Source organism: Heterodontus francisci, chromosome 1 (genome assembly GCF_036365525.1).
Source record: "Heterodontus francisci isolate sHetFra1 chromosome 1, sHetFra1.hap1, whole genome shotgun sequence".
Classification (NCBI taxonomy): domain Eukaryota; kingdom Metazoa; phylum Chordata; class Chondrichthyes; order Heterodontiformes; family Heterodontidae; genus Heterodontus; species Heterodontus francisci.
This window is the reverse complement of record NC_090371.1, coordinates 54,660,051-54,675,406: the sequence shown is the minus strand read 5'-3', so window position 1 is coordinate 54,675,406 and position 15,356 is coordinate 54,660,051. Positions and strand designations below refer to the sequence as shown.

At 43.9% G+C, this 15,356-nt stretch overlaps 1 protein-coding gene across 9 annotated transcripts in view; it reads right to left on the bottom strand.

Annotated features, from left to right (window-relative positions):
- The window catches only part of rab27b (RAB27B, member RAS oncogene family), a 214,341-nt gene that overhangs the window by 84,038 nt on the left and 114,947 nt on the right, over positions 1-15,356 (bottom strand). The window lies entirely within an intron of this gene.

Genomic DNA, 15,356 nt, shown 5'->3' with positions numbered 1-15,356 from the left:
CATGACTCGCTGTTTTCTGTCCTTAAGCCAATTTTTTTTATCCAGTTGGACACTGACCCTTCTATTCCATCAGCCTCAATTTTGTTAACCAGCCTTTTATGTGATACTTAGTCAAATGCTTTTGATAGGCATTTGATAAGGTGCCACATCAAAGGTTATTGCAGAAAATAAAAGCGCATGGTGTAGGGGGTAACATATTGGCATGGACAGAGATTGGTTAGCTAACAGGAAACAGAGTGTAGGCATAAATGGGTCATTTTCTGGTTGACATGATGTAACGAGTGGTGTGCCATAGGGATCAGTGCTGGGCCTCAACTTTTTGCAATTTATATAAATGATTTAGACGAAGGGACCGAAGGTATGGTTGCTAAATTTGCTGATGACACAAAGATAGGTAGGAAAGTAACTTGTGAAGAGGACATAAGGAGGCTACAAAGAGATATAGATAGGTTTAAGTGAGTGGGCAAAGACCGGACAAATAGAGTATAATGTGGGAATGTGGGAAATTGTCTACTTTGGCAGGAAGAATAAAAAAGAAGCATATTATCTAAATGGTGAGAGATTGCACAGCTCTGAAGTGCAGAGGGATCTGGGTGTCCTGGTACAAGAATCGCAAAAGGTTAGTATGCAGGTACAGCATTAATTAGGAAAGCTAATAGAATGTTATCGTTTATCGCGAGGGGAATTGAATACAAAAGTAGGGAGGTTATGCTTCAGCTATACAGGGCATTGGTGAGACCACATCTGGAGTACTGTGTACAATACTGGTCTCCTTATTTAATGAAGGATGTAAATGCATTGGAGGCAGTACGGAGAAGATTTACGAGATTAGTACCTGGAATGGGTGACCTGTCTTACGAGGAAAGATTGGGCAGGCTAGGCTTGTATCCACTGGAATCTAGAAGAGTAAGAGGCGACTTGATTGAAACATATAAGATCCTGAGGGGTCTTGACAGGGTGGAAAGGATGTTTCCCTTGTGGGAGAATCTCGAACTAGGGGGTCACTGTTTAAAAATAAGGGGTCGCCTATTTAAGACAGAGATGAGGAGAAATGTTTTCTCTCAGAGGGTTGTGAGTCTTTGGAATTCTCTTCCTCAAAAAGTGGTGGAAGCAGAGTCTTTGAATATTTTGAAGGCAGAGGTAGATAGATTCCTGATAATCAAGGGGGTGGACGGTTATCAGAGGTAGGTGGAAATGTGGAGCAATCAGTTTAGCCATGAACTTATTGAATGGCGGAGTAGGCTCGAGGAGTCGAGTGGCCTACTCCTGCTCCTAATTTGTATGTATATAGTAGATGGTAATCAGCAGGAGGTTTCCTTACCCCTGTTTGGCCTGATGCCATGAGACTTCATGGGGTCCAGAGTGAATGTTGAGGACTCCCAGGGCCACTCCCTCCTAACTGTATACCACTGTGTTGCCCCCTCTGGTGGGTCAGTCCTGGTGGTGGGACAGGACATGGAATAGTGATGGAGGAGACTGGGGCATTGGCTGGAAGGTATGATTCTGTGGGTATGACTATGTCAGGCTTTTGCTTGACTAGTCTGTGGGACAGCTCTCATAATTTTTGGCACAAGCCCCCCGATGTCAGTAAGGAGGACTTTACAGGGTCAACTAGGTAGTGTGTGTCTTTGTCATCTCTGGTGCCTAGGTTAATGCTGGGTGGTCCATCTGGCATTTTTCTTATTTGTCTTTTCTGTAGTGGTTTGACACAACTGAGTGGCCTTGAGGGCAGTTAAGAGTCCAGCACATTACTGTGGGTCTGGATTTCCTCCCTGAGGGATATGAGTGAACCAGATGAGTTTTTAATGACAATCCTGTAGTTTCATGGTCATTATTAACGAGAGTAGTGTTTTATTCTGGATTTATTACTTAATTGAATTTAAATTCCCCTGGTTGCCACAGTGGGATTTGAACTTGTGTCTCCAGAACATGGACGTGGTGGGCCGAAGGGCCTGTTTCTATGCTGTACGACTCTATGATTCTAACATTAATCCAGGCCTCTGGATTACTAATCCTGTAACATTACGAGTATGCTACCATTCCCCCTGACATTAGCCCTGAACAGCCTAGCTTTAATTTTAAGGTTATGCCCCCTTGTTTTCCCCACCAAAGGAAATAGTTTCTCTTTTCCTACCCTATGAACTGCTCTAATCAACGTAAAGGCCTCAATTAGATCACCCCCTTAATCTTCTATACTCAAGGGAATACAGTGTATGCAAACTGTCCTGAAAATTTAAGCCTCTTAGTCTAGCATCATTCTAATGAGTCTGCCCCTCTCAGGTCAATGCACCCTTCCTGAGAGGCAATGCCCAGAACTCAATGCAGTTCTCTAAATGGGGTCTAACCAGAGCTTTATATAATTGCTACAAATGATCTAAAAGGATGAAAACATTAAAATTAGAAAGACTGTGAAGTCTGGCAAAAAGAATTATTTCTCCCAGCATTGGATAAAAAAATATAGTTATACAAATGATTTGATCCACAGCACCAGGATGTGTAAATTTGTCACAAGATCAGCAAGCAAAACATAACTGTGGAAAGGGCAGTGCACATGACTCACTGTCAAAGGAATCGGAAAAAGTCATTTAGAATATTTTGTTTTAAACGAGGAGCTTACTTATTGCAATTTGATTTCAATGAGAAATCAAGCTTAAGGCATTTAATGAAATTTTTCAAAGAAAAAAGTTTCGCATAAAATTCAAACTCTTATCAGTCAGTTCGTGCAATGTTACAGAATTATATAGAGTTCACAGCACCAAAACAGGCCATTCAGCCCAATTCGTCTATGCCGACATTTATACTCTAGACAAGCCTTTTCCACACCTCTTCATCAAAACCTATCCTTCTGTTGCTTTCTCCATCATTTGCTTATCTAGTTTCCTCTTAAATGCATGTATCCTACTCACCTCAGTTACTCATTTTAGCAAGTTCCACATTCTTACTAATCGTTGGGTAAAGAATTTTCTTTGTAATTTTTTAATGTAAAACTACAAGCAAATCGAAGTCCCCACTTCTCCCTTCTGGCCTTGGACATTGCTTTATGTTGCAGGTGTAATATAACTCAATCCTGTCTGTGCATGGGCTACCCAAAAGTACACAAATATCCACATATTTATTTGTAAGCATATGCAAGTGCAGTGTAACCCTATTTGTACTTTGATTTATTGCAGTTGATGAAACACCATGAAGTGGCATCCTCACAGGAATTCTCTCGATCTTCTGGCACAAATTTGGTGGAAGATTGACGAAAACCCGGGAAATATGGTGCAAGCATTTACAAGCAGCTACTTTTTTGGGAGTTTCTGCCAATCTTCTGCAGCAAATTACTCCATGGAAATTTCTGGCAACAGAAAATAACCATGCAGCTATTATACTTTCTGGCAGTTACAAGATTCTATTCAAAGCCTTGAAACCTGGGAAGCTACTAAGCAGTGAAATGTCCAGGGTTATTTCTTTTCTGGATAAGTGATAATTACTGATGAACAACCTCTCTGATCCTGAAAATTTAATTTTATATGCATTGAGTCTCATTCCCTCAAGCGAAAATTAATTTTGGAGCCCTAAAAGAAAATTAAATAATTTATATATTTATATAGTGCCTTTTTTTTTTGTTAAAGGTGGAATGTTTTACTTTTTTAAAGGTGCTATATAAATGCAAATTGTTGTTGACATCCAATCTTGGATCAATTACCATTTACTCTAGCTAAATACTGGGAGGAACAAAACCATCATTTTTGGTCCCTGCCACAAACTCAGTATCATTACGACTGACACTGACTCAATGTTTCAAGCTGAACCAGAGATTTTGCAACCTCCATCCCTTTTCCATCCCAAATAATCCCCATAACATTGCTCACCTCAGCCCATCCGCTGCTCAAATCTCATCCATGCTTTAATCATCTCCAAAGTTGTATATTCCAATGCTCTCCTGGTCAACCTCCCTTTTTCCACCCTCTGTAAACTTTGTCTCATCGAAAACTCTACTACTTTTACTCTATCCCACAAGTCCAAATTGCCCATCAACCTTCCCTTGCTCACCTCTGACCTCTGGTCTTCAAAAGCCTCAAATTTGAAATTCTCATCCTTGTGTTGATATTAAAGGTGTTATATAAATGACTTTGCATGTCCCTAGCTATCTATTCTAGCACTATAAACCTCCCCAGATTTTTCGTTCCTCTGTGTTCCTCCTTTCTTCATCTCAAAATTGCCTATAAACCTCCCCAGATTTTTCGTTTCAAAGGTGTTCCTCCTTTCTTCATCTCAAAATTGCCTTCAGCCTACTGGGCCCCACACTCTGCCTCTCTACCTCCCTCACATCCTTTAAGACCATTCTTTTTCAACAAGATTTTGTTGATTTGGCTCTGTAATCTGCTGTGCAATTTTAGATTATTTGTCTGGAAATGGGGCAAGGGTGCTAAATTGGACAGCCCAGAAAATGGATACGGGATTGTAATGCATGATTAACACATACCCGTTCAGTGTAATGCAGGCAGCACACTAACTTCATGCTGCCTGCTTATTATAATGATTTCTGTGTCCAACCAGTGCTGACCATGCTGTTCACTGGCTGCACATATCAGCAGGGTGTCCAATATTGTTACTTGCTGGCATTACCTAAAGCTAATCTGCACTTCTTAAAGGTGCTTTATGACTGGTGCAGATGTGCAGATCATTGGCAATAGTGCTATGCAACAATCAACAATGTTTGACCATGGCAGGGTGTGGCCAGCAAGGCTTTTTCTGCTGCACTGGAGGTCTTGGTGGAGGAGGTGGAAAGGACAGATGTCCTGTGTCCACAGGGAGGCAGGAGGCCCTCCAGACACACAGTAAGGCATGGTAATAGATGGCCAGAGTAGTCAATGCCAAGACCATAGCCACAAGGACCTGATACAGTGCCGCAAGAAGTTTAATAATCTCACATAAGTGGTCAAGGTCAGTGAATGTGTCTTTGAATGTCATATCTTGGAACTGCACCACTAACCTCAACCACTGCTCAATTCACCACACCATCACTCACCTACCAACAATCTCTATCAATCAGGAGTCATACATAACATTTATAGGCTGCACCTCACCCTCACACACTTAGCAAGCCTCACATCCCCATCACATACCTTGCATACACTTCCAGCTATTTAACCATAACAGCCATATCACTCAAACACTCATTGACACATTTCCCTCTCTATTGCAGGAGAAGTTGGTGCATAACTAGAACAGCAGGAACTAACTAGAGAGGGAGAGGCATGCCTGCATATTCTAATCCCCATGGCGAAGATGGTGCTGGGCATAATGCGAAGCATTATTGCTGAGGCCATGGTCACTGATAGGGCTGAATCCATTGAGATGATGATATCCTCATACCGAGTCCTCCTTCTCACATTACATAATCTTTTCTGATTTATGAGCTGTAGATAATGCAAGCATGCACTTCTTACTTTCTCCTCTCCACTTACCACAACCTCACCCTTGTCCTTTTTTCCTTTCAGATTTCCAATAATTCCAACCTGGTCAGGCAGTTGTGGAAGACCAAGAAGACAGTGATGATGAAGGCACACCAACAGTTGATTTCAAACTCACAGCCTCTGCTCAGATATCGACACTGCATGTATCTTGTAGGATGACCTTCATGTACGATTTATTGAGTCAAATGCTTTGGTCAGGTTGATGAATGCAATGAAGAGTTCCTGGTTTTGTTCTTGACATTTTTCATGAATTTGTTTGGCAAAGATCATGTCAGAGGTTCCTCTGGAAGGTCTAAAGCCACACTGTTTCTCTGGAGGGATTTCCGCAGCCACGAGAAGCAGGTGATTCAGGAGAATGCATGTCAGGATTTCCCCTGCTATGGACAAGAGGGAAATACCTCGATAGTTTCCACAGCATGATTTATTTCCCCTCTTGAAGATGGTTACAATTGTTATATTCCTGAAGTCGGGGGGAGTTCTTTATCCTCCCAAATTCACAGGATGAGTGCATGGAGTCTTGATATGAGCAAAAGCCCACCAGCTTTGAAGACCTCAGCTGGAATACCATTGGGGCTGCTGGATTTGTTGTTTTTCATCCACTTGATTGCTTGTTGCAGTTCTCACATCAATGGTGGTTCATGCATGGATTCTACCACAAGGAACTGGGGGAGAGCCTGAAGAGTATCAGTTGTCACTGTGGATTCATGGTTGAGGAGTTCTTGAAAATGTTCTTTCCAGCATTGGCAGATGGCATTGTCATCCTTAAGAAGGTAGACACCATCCCGTGAGCGAAGGAGATTTTGTCCATTTGACCTTGGTCTATAGATGGCCCTGGTGGCTTCATCTGTCATGATGGTCAGCATTGTGTTGGATCCAAGATCCTATTCCAGATGGTAAATAGTACTGAAGAGCTGTGCTCCAGAACTTGCCACGCCCCTAGCCAAGCTGTTCCAGTACAGCTACAATACTGGCATCTACCTGACAATGTGGAAAATTGCTCAGGCATGTCCTGTACACAAAAGGAAGGACAAATCCAATGCGGCCATTTACCGCCCCATCGGTCTACTCTCAATCATCAGTAAAGTGATGGAAGGAGTCATGAACGGTGCCATCAAGTGGCTCTTGCTTAGCAACAACCTGCTCAGTGATGCTCAGTTTGGGTTGCGCCAGGGCCCCGCAGCTCCTGACCTCATTACAGCCTTGGTTCAAACATGGAAAAAAGCTGAACAACAGAGATGAGGTGAGAGTGACTGCTCTTGACATCACAGCAGCATTTGACCGAATATAGCATCAAAGAGCCCTAGCAAAACTGGAGTCAATGGGAATCAGGAGATAAACTCTCCGCTGGTTGGAAACATACCTAGCACAAAGGAAGATGGTTGTGGTTGTTGGAGGTCAATCAACTCAGCTCCAGGACGTCACTGCAGGACTTCCTCAGGGTAGTGTCCTCGGCACAACCATCTTCAGCTGCTTCATCAATTGCCTTCCTTCAATCATAAGGTCAGAAGTGGGGATGTTTGCTGATGATTGCACAACGTTCAGCACCATTCGCAACTCCTCAGGTACTGAAGCAGTCCGTGTAGAAATGCAGCAAGACCTGGACAATATCCAGGCTTGGGCTGATAAGTGGCAAGTAACATTCGCACCACACAAGTGCCAAGCAATGACCATTTTGAACAAGAGAAAATCTAACCATTTCCCCTTCACATTCAACGGCATTACAATCGCTGAATCCCACACTATCAACATCCTGGGGGTTACCATTGACCAGAAACTGAACTGGAGTAGCCATTTAATACCATGGCTACAAGAGCAGGTCAGAGGCTGGGAATCCTGTGCCGAGTAACTGGCCTTATGACTCCCGAAAGCCTGTCCACTATCTACAAGGCACAAGTCAGGAGTGTGATGGAATACTCTCCACTTGCCTGGATGAGTGCAGCTCCAACAACGCTCAAAAAGCTCAACTGCAGCAATGCACCAAGGATACTCAGGCAACACCTTCCAAACCTGCGACCTCTACCATCTAGAAGGCCAAGGGCAGCAGATGCATGGGAACACCACCACCTGCAAGTTCCCTTCCAAGCCACACACCATCCTGACTTGGAACTACATTGCCGTTCCTTCACCTAGCACTGTGGGTGTACCTACCTCACATTACTGTAGTAGTTCAGGAAGGCAGCTCACCTCCGCCTTCTCATGGGCAATTAGGGATGGGCAATAAATGCTGGCCTGGCCAGCGACACCCACATCCCATGAAATGAATTTAAAAAAAACAACTCTGTGGGTCACTGTCAGCCTATATTTTCCAGTAGAAGGTGTATCCCCCTGGTTTGTTCCTTCAACTGCCCCCCTCAGGAAGGTGGGTCTTACTGAGGGCAGTGATGTCAATTTGGACTCTTGATAGATAGCTCTTGTGATACAATTGAAGTTCTTCTTTCCAGACGGTCATGCTTCAGATTATCAATGAGTATTCCAACATCCAAGGTGAAAAATTTAAAACTTTCTTTCTTTGACCATAAAGATGGTGATCCCGCAGGGTGTAGTTCCTCTGCCAGGAGAAAGTGGGACAGCCTATTTCTAGGGCACCTTTTCTAGTCCCCTCCCTATTTGGGGTGAGCAGAGGATATCCTGGAGAGGACTGCTCAGTCACAGGCGCTGCTGCCCAAAGACACCTCTGTCCCAACACAGCAGCCTCTCGAAGCTCTGTAGATAGTGCTTCAAAGATTTGTATGTCCAAGAAACTTCATCATAATCCTGCAATTGCTCCATGGTGGTATGTCTGCAACCGTCTTGAGTGAAAGATCTGAAACAGGCACCTTCAAAATCCAGACCGGGGTCAAGCAAGGCTGTGGGATAGGCCACATAATATTTAAAATCTACCTGACCGCTGCTGTGAATATTAAATACTGCCTAGATGGAAAACTCTTTAACCTCAGTTGCCTCCGTGTCAAAACTAAACTGACCACCATAGACACTTAAGGAAGTGGCCCTAGAAATAGTAGATGCATTGCTGGTCATTTTTCAAAATTCTACAAACTCTCGAACAGTTCCAATGGATCGGTGGATCGGAGGGTAGCTAATGTAACCCCACTATTTAAAAAAGGAGGTCGAGAGACAATAGGGAATTTTAGACCTATAGCCTGACATCAGTAGTGGGAAAATGCCAGAGTTCATTATAAAAGATGTAATAGCAGAGCACTCGGAAAACAATGACAGGATCAGACAAAGTCAACATGGATGCACGAAAGAGAGATCATGCTTGACAAATCTACTGGAATTTTTTGAGGATGTAACTAGTAGAATAGATAAGGGAGAACCAACAGATGTGGTATTTGGACTTTCAGAAGGCTTTCAATAAGATCCCACATAAGAGCTTAGCGTGCAAAATTAAAGCACATGGAATTGAGGGTAAGGTACTGACATGGATAGAGAACTGGTTGGCAGACAGGAAACAAAGAGTAGGAATAAACGGGTATTTTTCCAAGTGGCAGGCAGTGACTAGTGGGGTTCCGCAGGGATCAGTGCTGGGAGCTCAGCTATTCACAATATATATTAATGATATAGATGAGGGAATTAAATGTAATATATCCAAGTTTGCAGACGACACAAAGCTGTGTGGGAGTGTGAGCTGTGAAGAGGATGCAGAGAAGCTCCAGTGTGATTTGGACAGGTTGAGTGAGTGGGCAAATACATGGCAGATGCAGTATAATGTGGATAAAGGTGAGATTATCCATTTGGTGGCAAAAACAGAAGGCAGATTATTCTCTGAACAGCGATAGATTGGGAAAGGGGGAGGTGCAGCGAGACCTGGGTGTCCTTATGCACCAGTCGCTGAAAGTAAGCATGCAGGTGCAGCAGGCAGTTAAGAAGGCAAATGGTATGTTGGCCTTCATAGCGAGAGGATTTGAATACAGGAATAAGGATGTCTTGTTGCAGTTATACAAAGCCTTGGTAAGACCACATCTGGAGTATTGTGTGCAGTTTTGGTCCCATTATCTGAGGAAGGATGTTCTTGCTATGGAGGGAGTGCAGCGAAGGTTCACCAGACTGATTCCTGGGATGGCAGGACTGACGTATGAAGAGGAATTGGGTCAATTAGGCTTGTATTCACTAGAGTTTTGAAGAATGAGAGGGGATCTCATAGAAACCTACAAAATTCTAATAGGACTGGACAGACTAGATGCAGGAAGGATGTTCCCGATGGCGGGGGAGTCCAGGACCAGGGATCACAGTCTAAGGATAAGGGGTAAGCCGTTTAGGACTGAGATGAGGAGAGATTTATTCAACCAGGGAGTGGTGAACCTGTGAACTTCTCTACCCCAGAAAGCAGTTGAGGCCAAATCATTAAATATATTCAAGAAAGAGTTAGATATAGTTCTTAGGACTAATGGGATCAAGAGATACGGGGAGAAAGCGGCAACAGATTACTGAGTTTGGATGATCAGCCATGATCGTATCAAAGGGCCGAATGGCCTACACCTGCTCCTATTTTTCTATGTTTCTTCAATTCTGCATACACAAGACTTGGCTCTTGAATGTTGCCAAAACAAAATTCATATCAACCCACACCTGGTCAGCCAAATATTCCACCTCCCATATATGTTGAAGGAGAGACTTTGGAATATGTTGAGCACTTCCCATACCTTGGCAGCCACCTCTCTCAAAGGGCTACTATTGATGAGGAGATCCACCACCAGATCAGCTGCAACAGCTCAGCCTTTTACAATCTACAGCAGCGAGTCTTTGACAACAAAGACCTCCGCAAGCTAACAAAAGTCCTAGTGTACAGAGCAGTTGTCGTCACCACACTAGTGTTCTGCAGTGAGACCTGGACTGTGTATCAGCAACACATAAGAGTCCTAGAGAAATTCCATCAGCAATGCCTCCGCCACATCATCCGGATTCAATGGGAGGACTGTTGAACAAAAGCCGGTGTCCTTCCTGAAGTCAGCTCCAAAAGCATTTATGCAAAACTCCTGCAAAACCAACTTCGATGAACTGGACACTGTGTCTGGATTGCCAAAAACTGTCTGCCCTGCCAGGTCCTGATTACTTAACTCTCAAATGGCCAGCATTCCAGGAAAGCCCAAAGAACACACTTCAAAGACAATCTGAATCTCTCTTTGAAGCATGGCAGCATTGACATTGATGACTGGGAGGAGCTCGCAACCGATAATTCAAAATCACGACAATTTGTCCATCAAGTTGCATCATGCTTTGAGCCCAAATGCCTTAATGATGAGTCAGAGCGGCAGCAGAAAAGGAAAGAAAAAGAAGCAATTCCTGCATTCCAGATTCTACTGCCTTGTGGGACGTCCTGCCCCATGTGCCCAAAGATCTGTGGGTCGAGAATCGGCCTATTGAGTCATACAAAGACCCATGGCAGAAATACACAACTCTGAGTCAACGTCATTCTCGAATCGGGGGACAGGTGAAGACGACTTTAAAGGATATCATAGAGATGGGATCTGCACATGGTGAGACACTGGATGCTCCGCAGCCAGGGCCTGGGAAACGAATAGCATAGGTGCCAGCTTGCCTGATAGCAAGGTCGCACACAAGTTCTGCTGCAGAAGACTCAGATGAGGACTTCTTTTGGCCAGGCTATGGAAAAAGGTTGATGGGTATATACTAAAAAATGCTTGGTGCATTGCCAGATAGCACGCAATCAATGTAAAGGAGAAAGGGGGAGTCCCGCATCTAATTGGCACAGGGCTTTGCGCAGTACTTGGAGCCCATCCTTCACAGCAAGGAACAAGTGGCCAACTCCATCAACACACTTGTGGAATTATGATGCAGCGATTTCTCAGCTTCGACTGCAGCCATAAGGAGGAGGCAGTGAATGTTTGAGTGCTTCAATGAAAGCTCAGACTCCTGCCATCATGGCTGTGGGTACCAGTGTTGAAAGGGATTCCCAAGGTGTCACAGAGATCTTACAATCTGTTCTCCAACAGATTACTCGGAGCTGTCGACCCTGGGGAGTGGCAGTAGTTTCACAGAACATGACCCTGCTGTCCTTTCTCAGGATCATAGCATTCATCCTCCCACCACTGCCACTCTGCCAATGCCTGTTGCCTGTCAGCCAGCCAGACTGCTATTGCCCATGCTGAAATGGTGCAGTCCACAGCTGGGCCTTCTAGGGCTAGAGCTGCTCCAGGTCATCCTCTAAGTCCATCTTCAGTGTCCCCCACTGAAAATCAGCAGCTCTCCATCAGCCAAGCTACAGCCCTGTATAGGAGCATTCGGACCAGCAAAGGCACATGGAAGACAGGCACTAACGGAATGCACAAGGATGATTCGTTTATGTTTGTATGCAATATGGCATGATTTTATTTATAAATTTGGTTTGGAATGTTAACTTTGTGTTGGATTTTATTTTTGCATTGTGGCCAAGCAGAAGTTGTGATAGACAATAACAGACGGACTGTGGGACTTTTGGCGAATGGGGATTTGGGTTTGATGTTACTGGTATTGTACTTTAATTAGTTCTTTATGTACCGTCTGGGCAGAAAGGTGCTGGTTGCAGGTTGCAACCGCCGTTCCTCTTCCTCATCCTCCTCTTCGTGCTCCTCAGCTCCTCACCTGATAGGTGGTGTCAAGGGTTGTGCAACATGCAACATACCACCACAAACCTTGAGGCCCACTCAACCATGGTACTGCAAGACGCCTCCAGAGCAGTCCAGGCAGCAGAATAGTTACTTCAGCTTCTTGTGGCAACCTGGCTCTCGTTGTAAGCATCCTGCACACGTGTGTGTGGGTTGTGAACCGGAGTCTCGAGCCATGTTGTCAGTGGATAGCCATTGTCATCCAGTAGCCACCCATTGATTTGCTATGGTGGCTGAAATACAGCTGGCACACAGACGACTGCAGAATGATTGCATGATGACTTCTGCCAGAATACTGGACATTGACCTACATGATATGCTGCCGATGGTGACACACCAGCTGGACATTGAGGGAGTGGAATCACTTTTGGTTACGGTATATGGCAGAGTTGGCACGAGGTACACCCAAAGCAATGTGCATGCAGTTAAAGGCACCCTGCATCATGGGAAGTCTGCAATCTTTGTAAACCATCATGCTCGCTCCCCTGATTCTCTCTGGCAAGAGGGAATTAAATGAAGTTGTCTCATTTTGAATAGAGAGCTTCAGTGACATCCATCATGCAACAGTGCACTACAAACTGTGAAATGTTGCTAATAACTCCAGCATCAGCCTGGAAGGAGCCAGACACATAAACGGTCATAGCCACGGTCACCTTCACAGCCACTGGCAATGCAATCATTGCCTTGCTCTGACGTTGCAGTTGTGGCTGCAGCAGGTGACAGATTTCAGTGACGTTCTCCTCAATGAAGCGCATACGCCTCAAGCATTGGTTGTCCCTGAGGTTCAGGTTGGAGAATTTCTCTTTGAACAGTCTGGATGGATATGGCCGCCTGCTGAGAGGCCATCTCTCCTTTTCCTCCTCCCTCTTTTAGAAGCCTTTCCTGCTTTGTGTGGCCTCTACTCATTCTCCCAATCATACTCAATTACAACAGGAAGGCCTGCTAGTGCACCCATGTCTGGGAGCAACTGCTTGGCGCAGAAGCCTTGAAGTCACATAAACGTACTTCAGCATCTGCCACAACACTCACTGCAGACTTGTGAAACTTGAAACAACTATGGAAAGCACCAAAAACAGGTAGAATTGTAGCAACAGCAAGAAGAAATAAACCAGCAACTAACCTGTAAGTAGTTGATGATCCCTTTAAATAGCATATTTTAAATGAGTAATGTGATATTTGAATTTTAATGCCAGTGTGATGTTGTTATATAGGCCGTATGTCCCAAAGACTGGCGGATCGTATCAAACATGTCCCTTTCGCTGTTCGCAACGGGCAAGGTACAGGCCGTACCCAACCAACCTGTGCTGGCGAAACTCAAAACACAGCATCCAACATTAGATGTGATTCCTGCTATTGGAAAACATTTGCTAAATAATCCTCAGTGTGCTAAGAATTACACTGACAGCCAATCTAAATTGCCAGTAGGGCCCACAGTATGGCGCATTTGCGTGTATTGGAAGCTACATATATTAATACACAGGGCTCTGTTCTTTGCAGACAAAAAGAACATGTACACACATTGCACCTGTTTCAGCTAAACAAAATAAGTGACAGCCATTCGCTGTTTCATTTCTCAGGGCAATGCCTTGACCAATCAGAGTCAAGCTGCTTGGTTTAAATTTCAAACAAAGCTTGGCAGTTAATGCTCAGTCACCATAAACTGGTGCATTCTCCATGGCTTCGCCTCTACCAATCAGACTACATTTGCCAACCAATCAGCACTTTCTTCTCATACAGTATAAAGTTGTTGTTTTCCCTTACATTGGTATCCTTGTGAGTAGTCCTGATGAATGCAAGATGAAAAGCTTCGACAACATGTCTCTATTTTCAGCAATAGAAACATAGAAAAATAGGAGCAGGAGTAGGCCATTTGGCCCTTCGAGCCGATAATGCCATTCAATATGATCATGGCTGATCATCCAAACTCATCACCCTGTTCCCGCTTTCTCCCCGTATCCCTTGATTCCTTTAGCCCTAAGAACTATAACTAACTCTTTCTTGAATATATTTAATGATTTGGCCTCAACTGCTTTCTGTGGTACAGAATTCCACAGGTTCACCACTCTCTGGGTGAAGACTGTGACCCCTTGTCTTGGACTCCCCCGCCATTGGGAACATCCTTCTTACATCTAGTCTGTTCAGTCCTGTTAGAATTTTGTTTGTTTCTATGAGATCCCCTCTCATTCTTCTAAACTCTAGTGAATACAAACCTAATCGACCCACTCTCTCTTCCTTCATCAGTCTTGCCATCCCAGGAATACGCAAGGAATTTATTTTTTAAATTGCTTATCTTCCTGTCAAGCTAAACTGAATTTGCATAAAATGTTTAAGCTTCATAGAGTTCAGAAAATGAAAACAATGCCTCACTGAGAACAACTCACAATAGCCAGGCATGAGTGACTATCTTTGCATTTCCCCAGCCCACGAATAAGTACAATAGCATCACTTTTTCTTTTGAGGCCACTTTAACAGTACAGCACAATCAGCCTGCAAATGCTGTTCCATTGGGACAGGGAAGAGGTATGAGAAAAAATAACAAAATGTGTTCACATGGGTATTAATAGTAACTGGCTCATACTTTTTCCAATCCTGCAGGATTTTATGTCTTCAGATAGGATCATGGAATGTTAGAGCACAGAAATGGCTCCTTGGCCTACTAATTGTGTTCTGTTTTTCTAAGCATGAACCCCTTAGTATCAGTCCCTCTCTCTGCTTATTCCTCATACTCCTTATTATACTCTTTTTATCTAATTCCTTTTTAAAAGCATTTATGAACTCTGCTTCAACAACAATCTGTGGTAGGGAATTCCACATTCTAACCACCCTGTTTGAAGACCTAACCTAATTAATTTTGTGGTTATTTTAAATTTGTGGATACTCGTTAATCTTGCCAAATAGTAGAAATAATCTATCGCTATTTACCTTAACATAAGTCTTCAAAATCATGAAGTTGTCAATCAGGTTATACTTTAAACTTTTCAGATTTAGGTGCAAAAGACTGGGGATGGCAGGGGGGTTGGGTGGGGTGATGGGGTGTAGGGGGTGGGGTGGGTAGGGAGTGCAATTGCAGCTAAAGAGGTGACGAGGTGGCCAAAATGGGATTTAGCCTGCGTTTAGTGCAGGACGCCATCTTGATAAAAGACTTGAAGCCAGGGCTACTGGAAGACTAGTTAAACAGCTGATTTCCACTTGAAATGCCGAATACGGCTCATTAAAGAGGCTGTATGGCACTTTGGTGGCTCGCACTTCAATTAATGTCCTCCCCTATCAGCGATCAGCTGTTTGA